Raw genomic sequence first — 14,423 nt, forward strand, 5'->3', positions numbered from 1 at the left:
CCCCCCAGGTGGTCTGTGAGCACATTAATGTGTGAGAAGCACTGTCTTCAAGCACGTGGATGCCGTTAGGTGCACAGCAGGGCCTCAACTTAGCTGCCTGATTGGTGTACATCTTATCACATTATACTATTTCTTACTTAACAAAATGCATTTCATGCTGTTTTACAGTTTTCACTTCAGTTCATACTACTTCCTGGTCTACATGGAGTTATTTTGAATGTCTGCGTAATAGTCTACTGAACCATTATCTCACGCTTTCTTCTCCTATTTCCCCATCTTGATGGTTCCCAGCATTTTGCTGTTAGAAAATAGCACTTTACTGAGGCAGGAGACTCTCTTGAACCCGGGAGGCAGAGGTTGCAGTGAACCAAGATTGCGCCATTGCACTCTAGCCTGGGTAACAAGAGTGAAACTCCATCTCAAAAAAAAAAAAAAAGAAAGAAAGAAAGAAAGAAAAAGAAAATAGTACCTTAGTGAGCATCCTTTTATGTAGAGCTTTCCAGAGACAGGGAAGGAGAAGGGACAGGAAAAGAGAAAAAAGAAAAAAAAAGAAAAGGAAAGCTTATATCTGTCTCTTTAAAGTCAGGAGTGTTGAACGTCCTCTTTGATCCCATTGTAAACTAAGGGAGAAAACCATGTCCCTGGCTGCATCCACTGGGCAGTGAAGGGGGCACAGAGACAGCGACCTCACTGAGTCACAGCACAGAGCTTCAGGGATGCAGGATGCGACCAGGGCAGAGGTATCAGCCACACCTCCATGGCACCCATGCCTCATAATCACCTTATGAAAAAATTATTTTGAAATTGGCTTACCTGCTCAGGAACTGAAACTGGAGAGAAACCCAGATTACGGGAGGACACTTGCATTGAAGGGCCTCCTCGTGAGCGGTCTCTGCACGTAGAAATCACCTTGCCGCTCAGGATTCAAAGCCCTGGCCTGGGACGTATTTCACAGGCTTGCAGGAGCAGACATTATGCATTAATGGGTGGCTCCATTGCAGGGAAACCTGGTGACAAGTGACTTCCTCGCCACACTTGGAACCGGAGCCCCGCCTAGCCTTTCCCATGGCCTGTCCAGAAAGTTAAAGGCAGGCAGCACTTGAGCTCTGATCTTCCGTCCCTGCAGCCTTCACTGTCCCCCCACCACAGGTGCCTCTGACCCTGAGCCACTTCTCCAGTGGCCCGTCATAGCACTTCTCCCTCTCCAGAGCCATGGCCTGTTTTACATGAGATAAAAATCTGCAGACAAAAGCTCTTGCTGCCCAAAGCATGCGTTCTAGAACTCAAATAAATAAATGAGCAAGAAACTGAGCGTGTGCAAGGGTAGCCATGCTGTGGGGAAAAGAAGGTGGAGGGAGGATAGTAAGGGGATCCCAGGCTCAGGGAGTAAGAGGGGTCAAGGGGATCAGGAAGAGTTGGGGGGGTCTTCATGCCTCAGAGCTGGGGGAGATTAGAGTGGGGATGAGGGAGGACTTGGGTCCTGGGCTTCCTGGCTGCTGACATGACCAGGGATAGAGGGGAGATAAGAACAGTCTGCCAGGTTCCAGGTAGGTGATGGCAGAGCCACGGCTGTGAGCAGACAAGGGAGCTGGGTTTTGCAGGAGCCCAGAGCTCTGGGCATCTCTTCCATCCCACCTCTGGGGCTGAGCCTGGAGGAGCCTGGAGGTTCCATGTTGTTGCTGTGGAATTTCAGGAACCACAAGGGCTGCCCAGGGGCCAAAGCGTCTCCTATGACCTCCCCCTACCCAGCAGAGGGAGAACCTGGGACCCTCCTCTTTTGGAACACTCCTTCCAGAGGCAGCTGCAGGTGGATTCTCATCTGACAAGAGACAGCATCACTCAGAACTCCTAGAAAGGCCATTGATTAAATGCCACAGAGGACAGCAGTGATGAGGTCTGCGGAAGGCAGTGCAAAGCCAGAGGCAGGGCCAGGTGATGGATGGCCCCTGCTGTCAGAAACACCCCAGGCCCCACTGCTCCCTGCCCTTGGGCAGGTCACTCTGGAGTTTAAGAGTCATTAAGAGAAGCAGTTCCTTTTTATAACCAGTTCTCTTTTCTCTCTCAGGTGGTTCTGGAATAAAAACATCATGAAAGCGATGTCAGGTCACCAGGAAGAAGCCGCCGCAGGTGAATCTGGCTTCAGAGATGGGGACTCCTGAAGTGAAGCTGGAAGTGAAGGCTGCCTTTAGCTGGCTTGAAATGCAGGAGAGGAAAATACTGCACAGGCTGGTCTCCCTGTGCCTGGGGATGGAGAGGTCTCCTTCCCATCCAGGGCTACTCAGAGCCCTCATCAGGGTCCCTCAGTGACTCCATCAGGCCTGAGAACATCCTCTGGGATAGAGAGAGGAGAAAAAACAGAGATTCATCCAAAGCTCTTTGGAATTTAATAATAAAGGAGATAATAAACAGGCAAGGGGGCCAGGCGCGGTGGTTCACGCCTGTAATCCCAGCACTTTGGGAGGCCGAGGCAGGAGGATCACTTGAGGCCAGGAGTTTGAGACCAGTCTGGGCAACATGGTGAAACCCCATCTCTACTAAAAACACACAAATCAGCCAGGTGTGGTGACGCAGGCCTGTAATCCCAGCTACTTGGAAGTCTGAGCCATGAGAATCACTTGAACCCAGGAACTGGAGGTTGCAGTGAGCTGAGATCACACCACTGCACTCCAGCCTGGGCAACAGAGTGAGTGAAACTCTATCTCAAAAACAAACAAATAAATAAATAAATAAAATAAACAGCCAAGGGTTCCCGTGCCCCAAGAGGTCCAGTAAGTGGTCGTCATGCCCCCAGAAGGGCAGGCAGCACCGTGCCAGCCATAACATGGAGCACTGCTCCATTGACCAGACATAGAAACAGTGTCCGGCCATGCCACTGTCCGGTGGAAATCCTTGGAGTCTGTTTTCACTTCTTCCTGCTGGAATGGAAGTCCAGGGACACAGCCCAGCTTCCCCCAGGCAGGCGTTCTATTCTTCCCTCATTCCTTTTTTTTTTTTTTTTTTTTTTTTTTTTTTGTTAACATTATGATATGACTACTTGGGAAAGATGACTCACATTTACTTTGGTTTTAATTCATTTATTCAGACCCGTTTCACTTATGTATCCACAATTTTCTGAGCAAAATATTTATTTATTTATGGAGTGACTTCTCTGAGCACTGGAGCTGTGAGCAGACAGACCTGGCCTAGGCCCTCAGAGGGTGGGCATTCTGGTAAAGGAGGCACAATAAACAAGGAAATAAAAAAACAAGATTGGTGAAGAGGGTGAAACTGCTCTACAGGAAATGAAGTGGGAATTGAAAGAGCGAAGGGAAGAAAGGCCACATTGGATGGGGAGGTAAGGACGGCCTCTCTGAAGAGGTGAACTTTGAGCTCAGGCTGAGCACTGAGAAGATTCTAGCCCAGTAAAGGCCATCAGGAGAGCACGCCAGGTCAAGCGCACAGCAGGTGCCAAGGCCTGGCAGGCCTGGGCTGGACAAGTCCGGGGAACAGAGAGGACTCCAGGACTGGGGAGGTGGAGAAAGCACGTTGCAGGGATGCAGGAAGGGGTGCGGGGTATGGATCAGGCAGAGCCTTCTGGGACAGGGTGAGCCCCCCGGGGTTCACATGGGGAGCAGTGGGAAGTGATTGGAGGAGTTTATATGGTGGGGGCACAACACAGCTGGCGTGCATGTCTGGACAGCCACTGATTGGCTGCTGGGAAGGAATGGAGGGAATGGAGGATTAGGGCAAGAATGGAAACCGTGGGTCCAGGCTGAACCCAGACCTACAAGATGCGAGACCTCGTGCAAATGTATCTTTCCTGAGCCTCAGGTCCCCGTCTGTGAGTGAGGAAATCATGAGCCATCCTGAGGCTGTTCTGAGGATGTAATAAGAAGGCGCCCACAGCAGAGCCCAGCACACAACGATAACAAGCGAACCTTGACCTTCCTAGTCTCATGCCCGTGACCCAGGAGATAACTCAGACCAAAATAACGTGCCCTCGGGTTGCCTTATGGGTGTGCTTGTGTAGACCTGGCCCATTGATCCGTCCTTCATTCATTCTGTCTCGACTATTAGGGTTTCTTCAGGTGCTGAGAACGTGACCCTGGTATTGGGACTGCAAACTCTAATTGACGTCTCACCTGGGAAAGGCAGGGCAGCTCATTAAAGTGACTCAACCCAGAGCAGAGCTGTTAGGGAATTTGATGGTGAGGCCTGGGAGCAAACACCTGCCTTGCTAGTTCAACAAGAATCCAGGAAATCATCTTAAAACACAGGCCGGGCACAGTGGCTCACGCCTGAAATCCCAGCACTTTGAGAGGCCATAGGCGGGCAAATCACGAGGTCAGGAGTTTGAGACCAGCCTGGCCAACATGGTGAATCCCCATGTCTGCTAAGAAAATACAAAAATTAGCTGAGCGTGGTGGTGCACGCCTGTAATCCCAGCTACTCAAAAGGCTGATGCAGGAGAATCGCTTGAACCCAGGAGGCCGAGGTTGCAGTGAGCTGAGATCATGCCACTGCACTCCAGCCTGGGCGACAGGAAGAAAAAAAAAACCCATACCTTCCTTTGCTCAAGCAATGGCTTGACGATGGCTCCTTTGAGCTCCAACACCCCATTCTGGGTTTAATTGAAACTGACACACCTTGGCAAGGATGTCCAGTGGCATCCGCCTGTGGAAGGAATTGAAATGACACCATGAGGCAGCAGACGCACAAATCCTGGATGTGGGGCATCCCACAGAGCAACTGCTCCCAGGAATTCAACAAGCAGTGGCATTAAAAGTAAAATGAAGGAGAGGGGATCACTGTCAACCGAAGAGAAGTTAGAGATTAACAACCAAATGCCATGTGGTCCTTGTTGAATTTCTGGAAAAGCAACCAGAAAAAAAAATCTGTGCAACACCTGGGGGAATTTGAACATTAGACTTGATTAGGATATTGCAACTTTGTTAGAAAATGTCCAATTGAAGGCCAGGCACAGTGGCTCACGCCTGTAATCCCAGCACTTTGGGAAGCTGAGGCGGGTGGATCACCTGAGGTCAGGAGTTTGAGACCAGCCTGGCCAACATGGTAACTCCGTCTCCACTAAAAATACAAAAATTAGCCGGGCGTGGTGGTGCCTGTAATCCCAGCTACTTGGGAGGCTGAGGCAGGAGAATTGCTTGAACCTGGGAGGCAGAGGCTACAGTGAGCCGAGATCGTGCCACTGCACTCCAGCCTGGGCAACAGAGTAAGACTCCACCTTAAACAAACAAAAAAAGTCGGCTGGGCACGGTGGCTCACGCCTGCAACCCCAGCACTTTGGGAGGCCGAGGCAGGTGGATCACGAGGTCAGGAGATCAAGACCATCCTGGCTAACATGGTGAAACCCCGTCTCTACTAAAAATACAAAAAAAATTAGCTGGGCATGGTGGCAGGCACCTGTAGTCCCAGCTGCGTGGGAGGCTGAGGCCGGAGAATGGCGTGAACCCAAGAGGCGGAGCTTGCAGTGAGCCGAGATCAAGTCAGTGCATTCCAGCATGGGCAACAGGCGACAGAACGAGACTCCATCTCAAAAAAAAAAAAGAAAGAAAAAGGAAAAAAGAAAATGTCCACTTGAGGTCTGGGATTTGCTTTAAAATAACTTGGCAGAAAGAGGAGAAAGAGCTGGAAGGAAGGGGGCAAACCCTGAGAGCTGTTGAACCTGGGTGATGGGTAGATGATGATTCACTGTATGCCTCCGGTTGAAATATCTATAGTGATTGTTTAATTGTGCTCAGTCTATTTTTAAAGATTGGAGTTTTCTTGAGAAAGTGTTGCAGAATATTGCAGAACACCGCCCAGGAATTGTCATTGTATCATTTTTGCTCCTGCCCCTGTAGCCCGGCATGAACAGGGCATTTCACGTGGACATGAGGCTGGGACTGTAAAATATTACCAACTCTTCTGCAGATGTGGTTCTCTCTGCAACCCCCCGCCAAGTCCTGGATGCCAGGATGGGATTTTATTTGCACGCCATCTGAAGCTACCAGCTTGCTCACTACACAAGTCGACAGACTGACGTGACTCTATGCAGCGCTGAGCACAACAGCCGGGGCCTGTCAACCAGCTCGCCAGTGAAGAGCCAGGGGTATTTTCAAGCAGAAATAATGGGCCACCGTGACTTTTTAAAGAGATATGATTTATCTCTGGGACCGCATCCAGGCTAGAGCTGCTGGAGGACAATGACAGGCTCCCGGGCCAGCAAGGAGGCTTTCATACCTCGGCTCGTCTGCAGACGGAGGACAGCGGGGGCTTCTCAGGGCGAGGCACCCAGGAGTTGCGGTGATCAGCAGGGGACACAGAAAAGCAGCCAACTCTGCACCCTGAGGAGGGTGGAGATTTGGAGAATTTCTAATGAATTTGAACCACATGACGGTTCCTTGGAGGAACTGGGAGTCCAGGTGGGATCTTTGCAGGCAGGGTCATGTGGTTTGGTCGCCTTCATTACTCAAAAGCAGGAATCTGTGTTTGGGAAGATGTGAATTATGTACTTTTGATTGAAAACAGCTGCACACCCACAAATCCCTTTAGCCAGTTAATTGGACCATGACAGGCACTCCAGATGTCTACCCACATGCCCTTTTCTTACCAGCAGGACCCTGACGATCACACGCTCCCTGGATGGTGCCCAGCTCCCTGGCTGCTCAGCCTGTGTGACACAGCTCTAGCCCAGTGGAGGGGGAGAACAGGCAGCTGCTAGGGATTCTGGGAAAGTATGGTCTCTTATGTAAGCCCCTTCCTGCTCTCACCTCCTCCTTCCTCCTCTCCCATCTGGAGGCAGACAGGAGGCCGAGCGTGGCAGCACCAGCAACCACAGGAGGCCTTGAGGTAAAGGCACCAGCTGAAGATGGCGGCAGAAAGGCAGAAGGAGCCAGGCCCTGGGTGGTATCCTGCGGCCCCACACCTGCCCTGGCCGCTCTGCCCCTGGACCTGTGAATCTGGAATAAGGCAACTTCCCCCCGGAGATGCCACCGTGCCTGGGCTTCTGTGGCTTTGAGCTGAGCACAGCCCTGGGTGATGGAGAGAGACGGTAGTGGTCACCCTACCCAGCAACCACCTGCACAGGTATAAATTCCAGGTCAGCTGAAGCCCTCAAAGCTAAATCCAGAATTTATGAACCTTCTTCCACACCAACCACATCATCCTATGCCTTCAAGATTCTTTGCATGTGTGGCTGGGCTGTCCTGCGAGTGCCGTTAGAGGAGGGAACAGGTCTTGTTGCCTCCTCCTGCCCCCGCTTCCCCTTCCGCATGACAGAACCTAGTGAGCATGTAAGGACTCACCCTCCCCGCCCAATCCATGTGTCTGGGGTGAGCTGACCCTGAACCTCAGGTCCCAGGGTGGACACGGGAGCTGGACCTAGCCTAGCCAGCACCACTTGCCCTGAACAACGATGGGCTCAGCGAAGGAGGGACCTAAGCTGACCGTTCGGGGTGACTCTCATGGGCCTTTGTGGGATCCACTCTTGTCCCTGGATTTGAACCTGAGAGTGTGAGGCGAGAGCTTCGGTGGGCAGCTGGCACTAGGCAGGGGCACCTGGAGCTGCTGGGCCTCCTCCTGGCAGCGGGTGGACACGTGGAGGCCAGAGACTTGGGGGGACAGTGTCCAGGGGTCAGACCCAGCTTGCCTGAAGATCGAGCATGAGTGCTGAAGCCTATTAATGCACTCTCAGCTAAGCCACCGGAGCCATCAGGTCTTTTGTCACTTATCCCCGAGAGAATCCTGCAGCTATTAGGGCTGAAACTTCACCGGCCCCTTGGGAAACCTCCAGCCTGCCCAGAAACCAAGAGAACATTTCCGCCTGCTGAGTTTCCCACCACGACCGTCCTCTGTGGGCCTCGCCCACCTCCTCGTGGGGCCATTTCCTTTGGATGAATTCACTGGGCTGTCGGGGAACCGCAGCTGGGGTTGGCTTTGCTCACTTCCGGGTGGGAGAACACATTTTGGTCTGTTTTAACACCTAAGTGACACACGTATGCCCTGCGTAAGGCAGAAATGGAAAGTTCCTATGTGCGGAGATCATCGTAGGCATCTTTGCTTCCAAGGTTTTGCTCAAAGAAAACAAACGTGCAGCCAGAGCTCCTTGCTGGGAGGTCAGACTCTACTGTTGCAGCTGCTCCAAGGGCTGACGTCCCTCATCCCAGGACCAGGTTCCCTCGGTGGCCTGACGGCTCAGTCTCTCCTAAGGGCCTCTCCCCTCCCCCTGCTGACTCCGCTCCCCACCACCAAAGGCTCTGGCCTCCTGCAAACTTTGTTTCTGGGGATCAAAAAGGCCTCGAGGATCTTGCAGCTCTGTCTGCAGAGGCTGAAGGAGCAGCGATGTCAGTGGCTGTTTGCTAAACTACAACCAGCCACTTCCTTGAAGGGGGTAAAATACTGTGAGCCCCGAGAGAAAGTCCACTCACGGAGGTTCCAAAAGCAGAGAGGCCAAATGCCTCTGAAACACGAACCCACCAAACAACCTTCACAAACCATGAGTGTCAGGTCACGACCACAGGCGGGGCTGGCCGGGGGTGGCTGTTCCTAACAGCCTCTTTGTGTTTCTGTCCATGAAAAGACTCCACGACGGCCCCGTGGCTACTTCTGCGCTTCCTTTCTTCTCTGCTTCCTGGAGGCCCCTGTCCACTTCCTGTCCTTGTGGTCAGATACCCTTCCCAATTCCATGCTTCCGCCGGACCAGGGCTTCCCAGCCTTCCTGGGAGTGGGCTATAAAGCAGCACATTCCTCTCTTTTCTGTATGTCTGAGGTTTTCTGAGCCCTGTAGTTTTTAGCTGCCCAAAGATGACATGTCTCCCCAAACTTGAGGCCTGATCCTCCCACCAAAGACGCTCTATCCTATTACCTGCTCTCTTTTCATGTTGGCATTTACTATTTTCTGGAATTGTCTCGTTTAGTGACTTATTTACCTCCTTTAGTGTCTGACTCCCCAGACTAAACGTGAGCTCTGTGTGGTCTGAGGCTACATCTGTCTAATTCTCTTGTGTTTCCCTGGAGCCCGCAGCCATAGAGGGTGCCTGATAGGAGCTCAATCAATGTGAGGTGAAGAGGTGAATGAAGGAAGGATGGAAAGAATGAGTGGAGGCCTCTTGGTCACAGTTCCCCTTATTGTTGCTCTCTTTTTCTTGCTAGTGCCTGTCTCCACCTTGACGTCTTCTGGACTCAGAACTTTATAGGTCTGTCTCGTGTTGTTGAGTACAACTTTCTGCACATGGTGAAAATGTTCTGTGTCTGCACTGTCCAGTATGGCAGCCAATAGCCATATGTGACTATGGAGTGCTCAAAATGTGGCTAGTGTGATGGAGGAAGTGAATTTTTAAAGCTATTTAGTTTTAATTGATAGAAACTGAAATAACCCCAGGTGCCCAGTGGCTACCATGGAGGACAGCACAGGTCTTGATCTTCAATGTCATTTCGAGCTGTAACCTTTGAACCTCATCCTGCAGTCTGCCTACATCTGGCCCATCCAGACTCCTGGCTCTCACCCCACCATCAACCAGAGGGTCACAACCTCCTGCTAGTTCAGGGGCCCACAGGGATTGGACTGGGTCTCAATTTGATTAGAGCACCTGAGGCCATTTCAGTCTAGTCTTAGGTCAAAGGTTTCCCAACAATACAGGACAAATATGAATCTCCTCCTACAGCCTAGGCTCCTCCATAGCAGACCTCCAAAAGCCCTAAAAGTCACTGAGACAAAAGGGGGGAACTGTCATCTATCGGGCAGCACTCTTTTTTTTTTTTTTTTTTTTTTTTCTGAGATGGAGTCTCTGTCACCAGACTGGAGTACAGTGGCACAATCTCGGCTCACTGCAAGCTCTATCGGGCAGCGCTCTTGATCACAAAGGACAGAACACCCACTCAAACTCAAATGAGCCAAAACATGAATATCTTCACTCCAGAAACTTAATGGCCCAACAGTATCTGACTACAGGCACAGCTGGATCTTGGTGCAAAATGACGTCATCAGGAAGGGATCTTTTCCATTTCTCAGGCTGGTATCCTCCTGGGTGGTCTTCCTTCTGGGTCACACAGTTCTCATGAGGTGGCAAAGATGCCCCAGCAGATCCTGATCATCCCATCAGCCCAGCAAGGACAGTAGAAAAGAGAAGCCCCTTCCCCAGTTCCCCAGCAGAAGTCCAGGGACTGACTCAGATCAGACAAGCTGGACTCACGAACCCACCTCCTGATGCCATCACTGAGTATGTTTCATTGGCTGGGTCTGGGTCATTTGCCAGTCTTGGAGCTGGGGAGCTGGGGGATTAAGAGTTGGGGAAGGAGGCCAGGCACAGTGGCTCATGCCTGTAATCCCAGCACTTTGGGAGGCCGAGGTGGGCAAATTGCTTGAGCCCAGGAGTTTGAGACCAGCCTGAGTAACATGGCGAAACCCAAATTAGCCAGGCATGGTGGTGCACACTTGAAATCCCAGTTACTAGAGAGGCGGGGGTGAGAGGATTGCTTGGCCCTGGGAGGTGGAGGTTACAGTGAGCCCTGATCAAGCTACTGCACTTCAGCCTGGGTGACAGAGTGAGACCTTGTCTCAAAAAAGACAAACAAACAGAGTGGAGGAAGTTTGTTTTTCACAAAGGGAAGCCCGCTAAGAACTAGCAAAACAGAGAGAAACCGTCCAGGTAGGTGAAACCCAGAGATGCCCCTTCAGGGTGTTCAGAAGATCCCAGCCCCATGTGATGCATGCTGCTCTCTCCTGCCTGCAGTGTCACGAGAACTGGGTCTGGTCAAGTGGAGCCCCGAAGGAGTTGACATGTCCCCACCACAGGTGAACACAGCCCCATGCACCACGTCCATGTCCCAGGAGAACCTGCAAATGGATGGTCTGTGCCAGGGTTGAAAGTCTTGTTTGATTAAAAACTGCTGTCCACTCCTCTACGCATTCTAGATTGATCAATATCATATTCCCAGTACCCCCAGCCTTCCCACCAAAATAGATTTAACCTAGAAAGAGAAGTGAGTTGCAGAAAATTAATCATTTTTTTAACCTCAAAGGACGCCAGCGTGATGAATTTAAGCTTTGATTGGGGAACTTAGAGTCACAGAAATGGCCAAGTGGAGCCTGGAAACGTGAGTTCAGGTGGCCTGTTGTCCACAGTGGCATCAAGAGGGTCCAGGAGATTGTGTCATTTCTTCTCCCTTGCCTCAGTTCCCTTATCTGTAGAAGGGGGATGATGTGGTAACAGCAGTGCCTACCACACAGGGTTGTTGCAAGAATTAAGTGAGTGTATATGCTCGGCACATAGGAAGAATTAGCTACTATTTATGGAGCCTGAATGGCAATTAAACAACATTAATAACATGCATGTACAAACACATCTGCACACACACACCCACACACTGCAGACTTCCGCCAGGCGGGCCATCACCATGCTCTTCCTTAGGCCACTCCCTGACTTCTACCTAGGAGTGGGCCAGCAACTTAACATGGTCACTTCTCTTTGTACAATTCTCTGAGTTGGCCAAGCACCTTGACACATGTCACCTTGTCTTTGAGCCCCAGCAGTCGTGAGTGATGGATACTGGAGTATTGGTTCATGCCACAAAGGAAAAAACCTTGACCCAGAGAGGAGGCATCTCTCCCAAAGTCGGGTGCCTGGGAATAGCTGTATCAGGACTTGAGCCCAGGACTCGGATGCCAGGCTCACCCTCGGAGTCCTCAGCATCATGTACAGCCAGCACCTGTGGGCTGGGTACCCACTATAGGTGCTGGGGACACAGGTTCATAAGTCAGGTCGGTCCCTGATTTTCCTTGAGCTCACAACAGGTAAGGAGGGGGAGAGATGTTCCCCAAGTCAACACATGCTCAAGTTCATTTCAGATGGTGGTGAGTGATCCTGAGAAGAGGAAACGGGGTGACATGCTAGAAAGTGCCTTGGTGGAGGGGACTCCTGGGGACAGGGTGGTCAGGGAGGTGCTCACCCAGGAGGTGACACCTGGCAGAGCCCTGAAAGGTGAGAAGGGGCAGCCATGCACAGGGCTGGGGACAGCATCCAGCAGGAGCACAGTCGGTCACACAGGGTCCCTGGGTCGGGAATGAACCTGGTTGTTTGTGACACAGAAGGAAGGTCAGCGAGTCTAGGAGAAGAGGAGGAGGAGTGGGCAGGCCCCCGGCGCCTGCACGTCTGGAAGCATCGCCAAGTTTCCAAGCATCTTTCCAGGGCAGAGAAGCCTCCCCTCTGGGCAGGAGGGGCTTGCTTCACGAGCAGGAGGGGTGGGGGAGGAGGAGGGAGCCCTGATGTCCCGGCTGCAAGTCCAGGGCTGGAAAACCAGGTGGGCCTCTGCAGAGGCTGCTCCCTCCCCATCCGGTCTCTGCAATCTGGTTGGGGTATCTCAGACTGAGGAGCAGGAAGTGTGACTGTCACAGGCCAATGTCTGCTGACAAATCTCCCAGCCCAGGTGGTGGCCTGCAGTGGGCTTCCCAGTGCAAGGGGAGGCGGCTTTGGCAAGGGGGTTCCCTCCCCTTTCAATTGCCTGCTGGTTCTGCCCATGTGAAACTGAGCTGGTTGGCTGGGCTTCCTTGACTCTATTTGGTTTTCTTACTCTCTGAATAAAAGATGAAAAGTCAAAACATATGCATAATGCAGAATTATAACACTTGGATTTGTTTAACTTTATCCCTGCCGTTTCTCGAGTATTCTTGCACTTAAAGCACCCATTGTATAGGATAAGACATGCTTTGGAGAAAGTGATGTGACTCCCGCTTCCAGGAGTGGAAGGCATTTTTAACTCAGCTGTTCACAGTGTGAGTCTGCGTATGCGTGTATAGGTGAGTGTCATGTCTATGTATGAGTACTGACCGTGTCTTTTATTTTCAGTATTCTGATGCTCTGACATTTCCAGGCCTTGCCGACCCTGGACAGCGTGCTCTTCCCATGCTTGCCAATTCCTAAGAGACAGGAAGCAACTCACCTGGAGCATGTCTTGCAAATGAAAAACCAGATCAAGAGCCCACACCCCAACCACTTCTTTCATTGGGCTCTCCCTCTCCAGGGCCAGGTACCAGACAACTAGGACAGCCCCTGTGTCCCAGAGCCTGGTGGAATGACTCAACTAACCACCCTAAGCCTGGTGACTGCCCGCCCATTCATTCCTCAATAAAGTCTCTTACTTATGTCTCACTTCCTCCCTCTTCCTCTTGAAAGAAAGTGTTCCCCGTGTGGCCCTGCAGAGCACGATTCCCCGGGTTCCCCGGTCCCCCGTGTGGCCCTGCAGAGCACGGTTCCCTGGGTTCCCCGGTCCCCCGTGTGGCCCTGCAGAGCACGGTTCCCTGGGTTCCCCGGTCCCCCGTGTGGCCCTGCAGAGCATGCCGTGTCTCCCGCTTCTTGGGACCTAGAGTGTAATGAATGTCTTCCCACATGACAGTCCTTTCTGTGTCTGGGGATCTTACCTACCTGATTAAAGCAAATCCCTGATGAATAGAGTGAGTCTCTGTGTCCCATTCTGCAGGCATGCACACAACAAATACACACGTATTCACAGAGTCCCTTATGTGTGCTCAGACATGTGAACTTTGCATCACAAAACCACCGAGTGATGTCAGAGGTGCCATGAATCATAATGACAGCTCCTGGCCTGGTATCCAAGAGACCTCAACACGCTGCTAAGTCACTGTCCCCCACTATGAGAACTGGTCACTCTCTTTGAGCCTCCAGTTGAAGGGGACTAAATTAATCTAGGATGACCCATATTGTGCCGCAGCTAATGACCCAGTTCACCTCTTGTTAATTTTCTGCTTCTGGGTGTCCTGGGAACGGGTGGTGTTTACTCCAGTTGGGACAAACCTTTATTAATGAGCCGGAGTGTTGGCTGCCCTGGGCTGAGTGTTTTAATAGAAATCAGCCCATGGGCCAGGGCCTGCTGAAGTTGCAGAATATGAATAAGGCCCTTTTCTTTACCCTCTCTCCTCTGTCTTGATTTGCATGACTAAGCTTTTATGCCTTTAAAAAAAAAATGTGTTTGTTTGTTTCTTGATTGTCGCTCCGTCTCCTATGGAGGAAACAAATTACTTACTCACCAGGCAGGGACCTCAATTTGGCAGAAGTCCAGGTCTGTTCCTCCAGCAAAGGGGAGTGAGACAGCCACACTCAGCTAGTAGGACTATTTCAGGAGAGCTGATGTGGCCCAGGATGTGGGCTAAATGATTACACAGGTCTCCTGCAGACACTTTAAGAGGGAGTGTTTTCCCTCTTAAGGAGTCCTAGCAAAGGACAGCGGTTGGGAGAGGACAGAAAGTCCTTCCTTGTAAAATGTGACTCAAACTAACAAAGAGCTCCAAGGTATCTCTCAGTGAGGCTGTGGGTTCCCTATGGAAAGAGAAGATGTAGCTAATTCTTTGCAGATGTGTGATTCTCAACTCTATCACAGTCAATGCCAGGCTTTTAACACAAATATTTTATCACTTCCCCTTTACTCAA

At 51.3% G+C, this 14,423-nt stretch overlaps 1 long non-coding RNA gene across 2 annotated transcripts; it reads right to left on the reverse strand.

Annotated features, from left to right (window-relative positions):
• Positions 1-836: 836 nt before the first annotated feature.
• Positions 837-13,530, reverse strand: LOC112424739 (uncharacterized). 2 transcript variants are annotated; one of them, XR_011613271.1, is made up of 5 exons: positions 13,401-13,530; positions 12,807-12,895; positions 6,223-6,465; positions 4,544-4,653; positions 837-2,331 (listed from the first exon to the last, which is right to left on the reverse strand). It is a non-coding gene; the product is annotated as an uncharacterized lncRNA (long non-coding RNA). The 2 variants fall into 2 exon arrangements; XR_003015642.2 differs by lacking the exons at positions 837-2,331; positions 4,544-4,653 and having other exon boundaries at positions 6,124-6,465.
• Between the last annotated feature and the right edge of the window lie 893 nt (positions 13,531-14,423).

This window comes from Macaca nemestrina, chromosome 15 (genome assembly GCF_043159975.1).
Source record: "Macaca nemestrina isolate mMacNem1 chromosome 15, mMacNem.hap1, whole genome shotgun sequence".
Lineage (NCBI taxonomy): Eukaryota > Metazoa > Chordata > Mammalia > Primates > Cercopithecidae > Macaca > Macaca nemestrina.